This window comes from Crinia signifera, chromosome 12, assembly GCF_055691185.1.
Source record: "Crinia signifera chromosome 12, ASM5569118v1, whole genome shotgun sequence".
Lineage (NCBI taxonomy): Eukaryota > Metazoa > Chordata > Amphibia > Anura > Myobatrachidae > Crinia > Crinia signifera.
Window position 1 is genome coordinate 28,825,892 of NC_139228.1, and position 7,880 is coordinate 28,833,771.

The 7,880-nt window shown below is 38.1% G+C and overlaps 1 pseudogene; it reads right to left on the bottom strand.

Annotated features, from left to right (window-relative positions):
- Positions 1-826: 826 nt before the first annotated feature.
- LOC146049521 (olfactory receptor 5AR1-like) lies at positions 827-6,894 on the bottom strand (annotated as a pseudogene).
- Between the last annotated feature and the right edge of the window lie 986 nt (positions 6,895-7,880).

Consider the following 7,880-nt stretch of genomic DNA (forward strand, 5'->3'; position numbering starts at 1 on the left):
CAATATCAGGTAAATTAAAATCCACCATAATTAATACCTGACACTTGGCCGGTTGCTTGATTGATTTGGTTTCAAAGAAGAGACTCGTCCCTTTCGTTTATGTTTGGAGGTCTATAGCATACCCCTATTAAGATTTTATTAGTTTTTTTGTTATTGTCGGTTATCTCTGCCCACACGGCCTCAGTGTAATCTTCCTCTGTACCTGTGCTCATTTCTTTCTCACACGATGTTAAGTAATTTTTTACATATTCATGTTCTTGTAACAACACTGAGCCTAGGCCAAATTGCAAAGCATCTGCTGAAATTCTTATTCTTTTCGCAGGATCAAAGAATTTTAGCACTGGTTGCTCTGTAATGATCTGTTTCAAGTTTTGCCAACTTTCTTCTCCTTCATGTGACCACATCCACTTGTTATCTTTGTCCAACAACCATCTAAGAGAGGCTGTTTGTTCAGAGAGTTGAGAAATAATCTTTCCTAAGTAAGTAATCATTCCTAGGAATCTTCTGAAGTCTTAGTTGTTAGGACATTCCATGTACACTATGGCTGATATTTTCCTTGGGTCTGGTTTTACACCTTGATCCGAGACCACGTCGCCCATAAAGGTAAGTGTATTCATGCCAAATTCACATCTGTCCTTGTTTAGCTTTAGATTCACTTTATTGACAAGTTCCATTACTTGTCTCACTCTAGAATCATGCTCATCCTTTGTAGATCCCCAGACAATAATGTCATCCCTCATTGTTTTAACACCCTTGGAATATTTTCAAAAATCATGTGTATCTTTTTGTGATATACTTCTGGAGCAGACGAAATTCCATATGGTAGTCAAAGACAACTGTATCGACCTTCTGGTGTATTAAATGTACAAAGCTTTGAGCTGGCCTCATCTAGCTTCATTTGCCAGAATCCTGAAGATGCGTTTAATTTACTGAACCATTTTGCTCCCACAAATTGCGACATCTCATCTCTAGTTGGTAGTTTGAAATGTTCTCGTTTAATAGCTTTGTTTAAATCTCTGGGGTCTAGACATATTCTGAGTTGTCCATTTTTCTTTTCAATAATTACTAAGGAGCTTACCCAGTCAGTAGGCTCATCAACTTTCTGTATCACACCCAAGGCTTCCATGCAATTTAATTCTTGTTTCAGTTTTTCTCTCAGCGCAAACAGCACTTTTCTACAGGGGTGTATCACGGAAGAAACTTGCGTATCTATATTTATTTTATGCTCTCCAGGCAAGCAACCTAGACCTTCAAACAAGTCTCTGTATTCTGTAAACATCGATTTGCAGTCATCTTCTACTTGTGATGTCACCGTAAAAGCTTTCTTTAGCAAGCTTAGTTTCTCACAGGAACTTAATCCTAGAATTGGTTGCACATTTTTATCCACAATCAGTAGAGATGTTTTAAACTGTTTTCCCTTATATTTCAGTGTCACTAAGCATGTATCTTTCACAGGAATTTCCTCCCCAGTGTACCCTGTAACTTTCACTTTGGTTGGATGAATTTTAGGTTTTACTCTAAAAGTCTTATAGTCTTGAAACAATATTAAATTCACCTGCACAGTTAAAGGGACAATCCATTCTTTCTTGTCTGCACTGCAAAGTTCAATGCAATCCACAAAGAACTCTTCTGTTTGTTTAACAGCATGCACTTTGGTTGTTTCACTTTTCATTTTACAGCATTTGGCAAAGTGATTAAGTCTACCACATTTCATGCAGGTTTTACCATAAGCAGGGCACATTTAAGGATTGTGAGCATTTCCACATCTACTACAAATTTCCTTATTAGACTGTGGCTTAGACTGCTTCATTCTTGAAAATGGAGGTTTGCTTGGCTCTGTTTTCTGCACTACATGTACATTGTGTAACTTTTTGTCTTGAAATCTAGTTATTTCTGCAGATCTGCACATAGTCACTGCCTTGTCTAGTGTTAGGTCTTGCTCTCTCAGCAGTCTCTCTCTGAGTCCATGTAGGAAAATGGATGCCTTTGTTTTGTCAGCCTCTGTATCAGGTCCACATGCAACAAGATATATATTAAACCTTTGCTTAAATCTTTTCCAGTTCTCAGACAAGTTACCAGACATGCCGGTTGGAGGAGCCAGTTTGGTTACTCACTGTTTGAAGAGAGGAGCACACGGCAGGCTTTGCAGACACTGAGTATCACAGCCTTACAGGTGGCTGCAGGATCTTTCACACTCTGAGGGCACTAGCAGTCCAAGTTAAACTTCTTCTGACACCATGTTTTGTTTATAAGTTTGTAAATCCAGTCAGAAGGACACAGAGACATGTGAGTTCCTGCTGTGCTGTTTTATTCCATCCAACTTCAGACACACTGCCTCAGGAACACCCACTTCCCAGCATTCCCATGGTCCTAGGGAACATCACTGAAGATTCAAGCTTACACATATCAATAAGGTAGTGTCTACAAATATTAAGCATTCTAATACACTAACATCACAGTAACCATCAGCTTCTGTTCTCTTTTATCTAGGATAGTCTTTGAAATGACAATGGGTCAAATCTACTAAGTTTGAAAAGTGATAAAATGAAGAGTGATTAAGCACCAGCCAATCAGAGACTAACTGTAACCCCTTTTGTGACACGTTTGCCAGCCCCACCCCTACTTCATGAACTGGCTGCCCTCTCCTGGACAGGGCAGCCTAAAAAGTCGGCAACCTTGTATTACACCTGAGTTAAATATTAGTTTTTGAGATTCATTATTTGCAGAACGTATAGACTTAAGATGTCGAAAGTTACCTTTTATTCACTGGATGCTTCAGAGATGAGAAGATGAACTTAAATTCAGAAAGGGACTCAATTTTTTGGTTGGAAATAAAGTACTAGGGATAAATTTAATATTTAAAAGTGTTTAAAAATGTAAAGATGTTATTTTATCCATAGCAGCCAATTAGATTCTGGTAATCATTTTCTAAGACACGTTTGAAAAATGAGACACAGAATCTGATTGGTTGCTTAATACTTAGCAGGAAGAGAATCCATTGAACATTATTTTTAGCCTCCTCCCCCCCCCCCCCTCCTACCGATTGATCTTTGAATTGCTGCATTTTGTCACAAGGGTATGGGGCTTAGTAATATATTGTACATTTTTTGGGGGAAACCCCCATAAAAGTCCTGGATTTGCCCCTGGACCTCTCTATATTACAGTGATTATTCTAGTGAGTGCCACATACTGTAGTGCAGGGGTGGCCAAAGCTGTCCTCAAGATCTCCCAACCGTTCATATTTTTCAACCCACCTGGGGATCTATAGTAGGAATGAATGCAGCAGGTTTGAAAATGTAGCTATAGAAATTTTTTAGGAGTAGACTTGTGATGGCGCTATGCTGCCTAAAGAATGTACTGACCCCAGATTATCACCCAATAATCAACAATACCAAACAATACACACAAATGGGGGTTTCCAACCAACAGGCGCAAAATGAAGTGGATAATAGTCTCTGAATCCTCCTACGTTCTCCTCAAAGGTTACTCGACCATATGGGGGAAAATTCAGAAGAGAAGAAGGTAGTTAGGTCTGACCAACCCAAGGATAAAACAAGATGGCACAATGGATATTTTGTGAAGAGATGGATGGGCGTACCCTACTTACGGTAGGTAGGGCAGCGTAAAGGCACGTAGCAGTTTCTTTTTTCTTCTTTTCTTCTCCAGTGACTCTCTTTCACGTTGTGATCCTCAATTTTCGTCGGTGAACGTGATATGGAAAGAAGGTATAATGTATAGGTTTACACTTAGTTGACTGTGTGTCAAAATAAATTTATCAACACCCTGTGACTTGATTTCTTGATAGGCAGAAAAAGTGCTTGGATCGTACCTTACTCACCAACAGTATAAGTAAGGTACACATATAAAGGTTTCTTTTACTCAGAGAAATTATTCTTCCATATGTAGACCAAATATAGGCGTACCCCAACTCACGTGAAGAAATGTGTCTTTATACACGTAGCGTGTTCTTTATTTGGTGGGGCTCGGCGTCAATCAATGGACCATATTTTTCTCCCAATTGTGTGGTGAAAAATATAACAAAAGTTGTGTCAGATCAATGATAATAAAACCTCCTTTATATTAGAGGTAAAATCACGTATCTTTACCTCTAATATAAAGGAGGTTTTATTATCATTGATCTGACACAACTTTTGTTATATTTTTCACCACACAATTGGGAGAAAAAGATGGTCCATTGATTGACGCCGAGCCCCACCAAATAAAGAACACGCTACGTGTATAAAGACACATTTCTTCACGTGAGTTGGGGTACGCCTATATTTGGTCTACATATGGAAGAATAAATTCTCTGAGTAAAAGAAACCTTTATATGTGTACCTTACTTATACTGTTGGTGAGTAAGGTACGATCCAAGCACTTTTTCTGTCTACCGAGAAATCAAGTCACAAGGTGTTGATAAATTTATTTTGACACACAGTCAATTAAGTGTAAACCTAGGAGGAGGTTTCATTACTATTGATCTGACACAATTTTGTTATATTTTTCACTACACAATTGGGAGAGAAATATGGTCCATTGATTGACATCGAGCCCCACCAAATAAAGAACACGCTACGTGTATGAAGATACTTTCCTTTACGTGAGTTGGGGTACGCCAATATTTGGTCTGCATAAGGAATAATAATTTCTCTGAGTAAAAGAAACCTTTATATGTGTACCTTGCTTATATTGTTGGTGAGTAAGGTACGATCTAAGCACCTTTTCTGCCTATCAAGAAATCAAGTCACATGGTGTTGATAAATTTATTTTGACACACAGTCAACTAAGTGTAAACCTATACATTATACCTTCTTTCCATATCACGTTCACCGACGAAAATTGAGGATCACAACGTGAAAGAGAGTCACTGGAGAAGAAAAGAAGAAAAAAGAAACTGCTACGTGCCTTTACGCTGCCCTACCTACCGTAAGTAGGGTACGCCCATCCATCTCTTCACAAAATATCCATTGTGCCATCTTGTTTTATCCTTGGGTTGGTCAGACCTAACTACCTTCTTCTCTTCTGAATTTTCCCCCATATGGTCGAGTAACCTTTGAGGAGAACGTAGGAAGATTCAGAGACTATTATCCACTTCATTTTGCGCCTGTTGGTTGGAAACCCCCATTTGTGTGTATTGTTAGGTTTGAAAATGTGACAGTTAGTAATGACTACAGCTGTGCACCAGCTAGTTGATCAAGTACCTGTTTGGCCACCCCTGGTATAGAGAGTAGCAGTTTGACTGTTATACAAGACCAAATTATCTGATTCAGTTGCATGGAAATAAACCCTTCATGTTAATCAACCACAGCAGGCCAATATCATTTACATCTACACCCTCATATTTAATCTCAACAATGCTAATATAGCCCTTTATTCTTAGCAATGACCCACCATCGTTCTTCCCTCCAGCCTCATTGCTGATTATGTTCCTACTTGTGCTGCTCTCAGACAGTGCAGCCTGGTTCCTGTTCATAGATCTACAGTGTCTAGATAGACAATAGGTCACTAGGTCTTCCCCAAAAAGGTTGACATGCAATAGGTCGACAGGTTCAAAAGGTCAGCAGGGTTGAAAAATTCTACATGCAATAGGGTGACATGGTCAAAATGTTGATATTAAAAGGGTAGACACATGACAAGGTCGACATCAGTTTTTCATGATTCTTTTAACTGCTTTGTTCATACTTTACCTTCCATGTTGGCATAGAGAGAGAATATAAAAGAGGGAGAATATAATAGCCTTACATCTGCCCCACCTGCAGTGCAGCATGGTTTTGCCCAGTTGTGTTCTTTTTTCGGCTTTGCTATACATGCTGCTGAATTAGGCCCACGGAGAGATAAATTGCTAATCTTTAAAAATAGACTCCAAATTTTTTTATTTAGAAACTATTACATTTTCTCTGATATTATTCAATTAATCCAAGTGTTCCTTTCTCTAATCTGTTCTCTCCCCTGTTTTACTTAATATTTGAAATTCCTTCTAAAACATTTAATAAAAGCATTCTTGACCTCTTTGTTCCTCATGCTGTAGATCATCGGGTTTAGCATTGGCGTTATTACATTATAAAACACAGATAGCATTTTATCGTGCTCCATTGAGTAGCTTGATTGAGGTCTCAGATACATGATAACGATTGTCCCGTAAAATATGATCACAACCGTCAGATGAGATGCACAGGTGGAAAATGCAGTACGTCTTCCCTCTGTAGAGCGCATCTGAACAATTGCAGAAATTATATAAAAATAAGATATTATAGTCAATAAAAATGACGCACCAGCTGCAAGACCACCCAATCCCAAAATGACAATAGCATTATATTTTGTATCTGTGCAGGACAACATCAGTAATGGTGGCATGTCACAGAAGAAATGGTTAATTTCTCTGGAGCCACAAAATGATAATGTTGATGTAAATATGGTATGAACCATTGAGTAGAAGAATCCAGTAATCCAGCAGCCAGACGCCAGTTTAATGCAGGCTGTGCGACTCATAATCTGCGAGTAACGGAGCGGATAACAAATAGCCACATACCGGTCATAACCCATAATACTTAAAAGAAAGCATTCCGCGCTGCCCAGGAAGTGGAAGAAATAAAGTTGAGTGAAACATCCGATATAGGAGATGTGATTTTGATCTACAAGGAGTCCAGACAGCATTTTTGGAACAGTAACGGACGTAAAAGTAATATCCAGGATCGACAGATTGCATATGAACATATACATTGGTGTCAGTAGTTTATTGGTACTTTGTGTAAGCACAATCAGTACTGCATTTTCTGATAAAGATGTTATGTATATAAGAGTAAATGTCACAAAAAGGGCAATCTTTGTTCTGGGATCATTGGATAGTCCAAGTAAAATAAAGTCTCCTTTTGTAGTTTGGTTATTTGGATTCATAATGGGGATACCTAGAATACAGAACAGAACATAAGCGTGTAAGAAAATATTATATCTAAGAACCGTTTTATTTTCCATATTTTTTTAGTGCAAATTTGACTCAGAAGTTGTGGCAATCTTAAAGAAGTTTTCCACCCTCTATAATTATCTTGCCTACACATTTATGGCCACACCAGTTCCGGCCAATAGCTCGACAGCCAATATGTAGACAGCATATGGTCAACATGCATATGGTGGATATGGTCAATAGGTCAACAAGTTCAATTTTTTGACAATAGTTGAAACAAGTTTTTGGGGATTTTTTTCCCCCATTTTTATACCGTTTTCATACTTCACCATCATTGTGGACTACAACTGGGTACAGGAACCTGAGCAGAGCACAGGGGTAGTGGACCTTGTCTGAAGCATGAATCATGCATGGGGACGCAGTACACTAATTGGGCTTTCATGTTTTGAAACTTACAATTGACCCTAAGTTGACAGAAATAAATGTGTTGACCACTGCCATATCGACATTTTGGTTGTGTCAACCTTTTGTGTCAACTCAGATCTTTTTTTAAAGAGGCAATCATTTACAAGTCATGGTTTTGCCTTGTAAATGATTGCCCTTTTAAAATAAAGCATCTGAGTTGGGCCGGCATCCTCCACTGAAGCCAAAGTCTTCCGGCATTACATTCTGCCCAACATTTGTACAATTGTATTTGTTATTTTAAAAAAATCAGGTTTCATGTAATTATAGAAATTTCAAATATTTTTTAAATAAATTATAAAAAAATCTTTCATTTTTATGTGTGTGCTATTAAATTAAAAAGGTAGATTGGTACTATTGTAAGCCTCACATTTTGTACAGTTATACCATGTTATTAACAGCAGTATGTTTTGTTGGGCAATATATACTCTAAGTACATTGTTACAAGAAACAATCCGTAATTTCCTAATTTTAGAGACATCAACATTTGTTAATGTGTCCATACAAGAATGGTGTA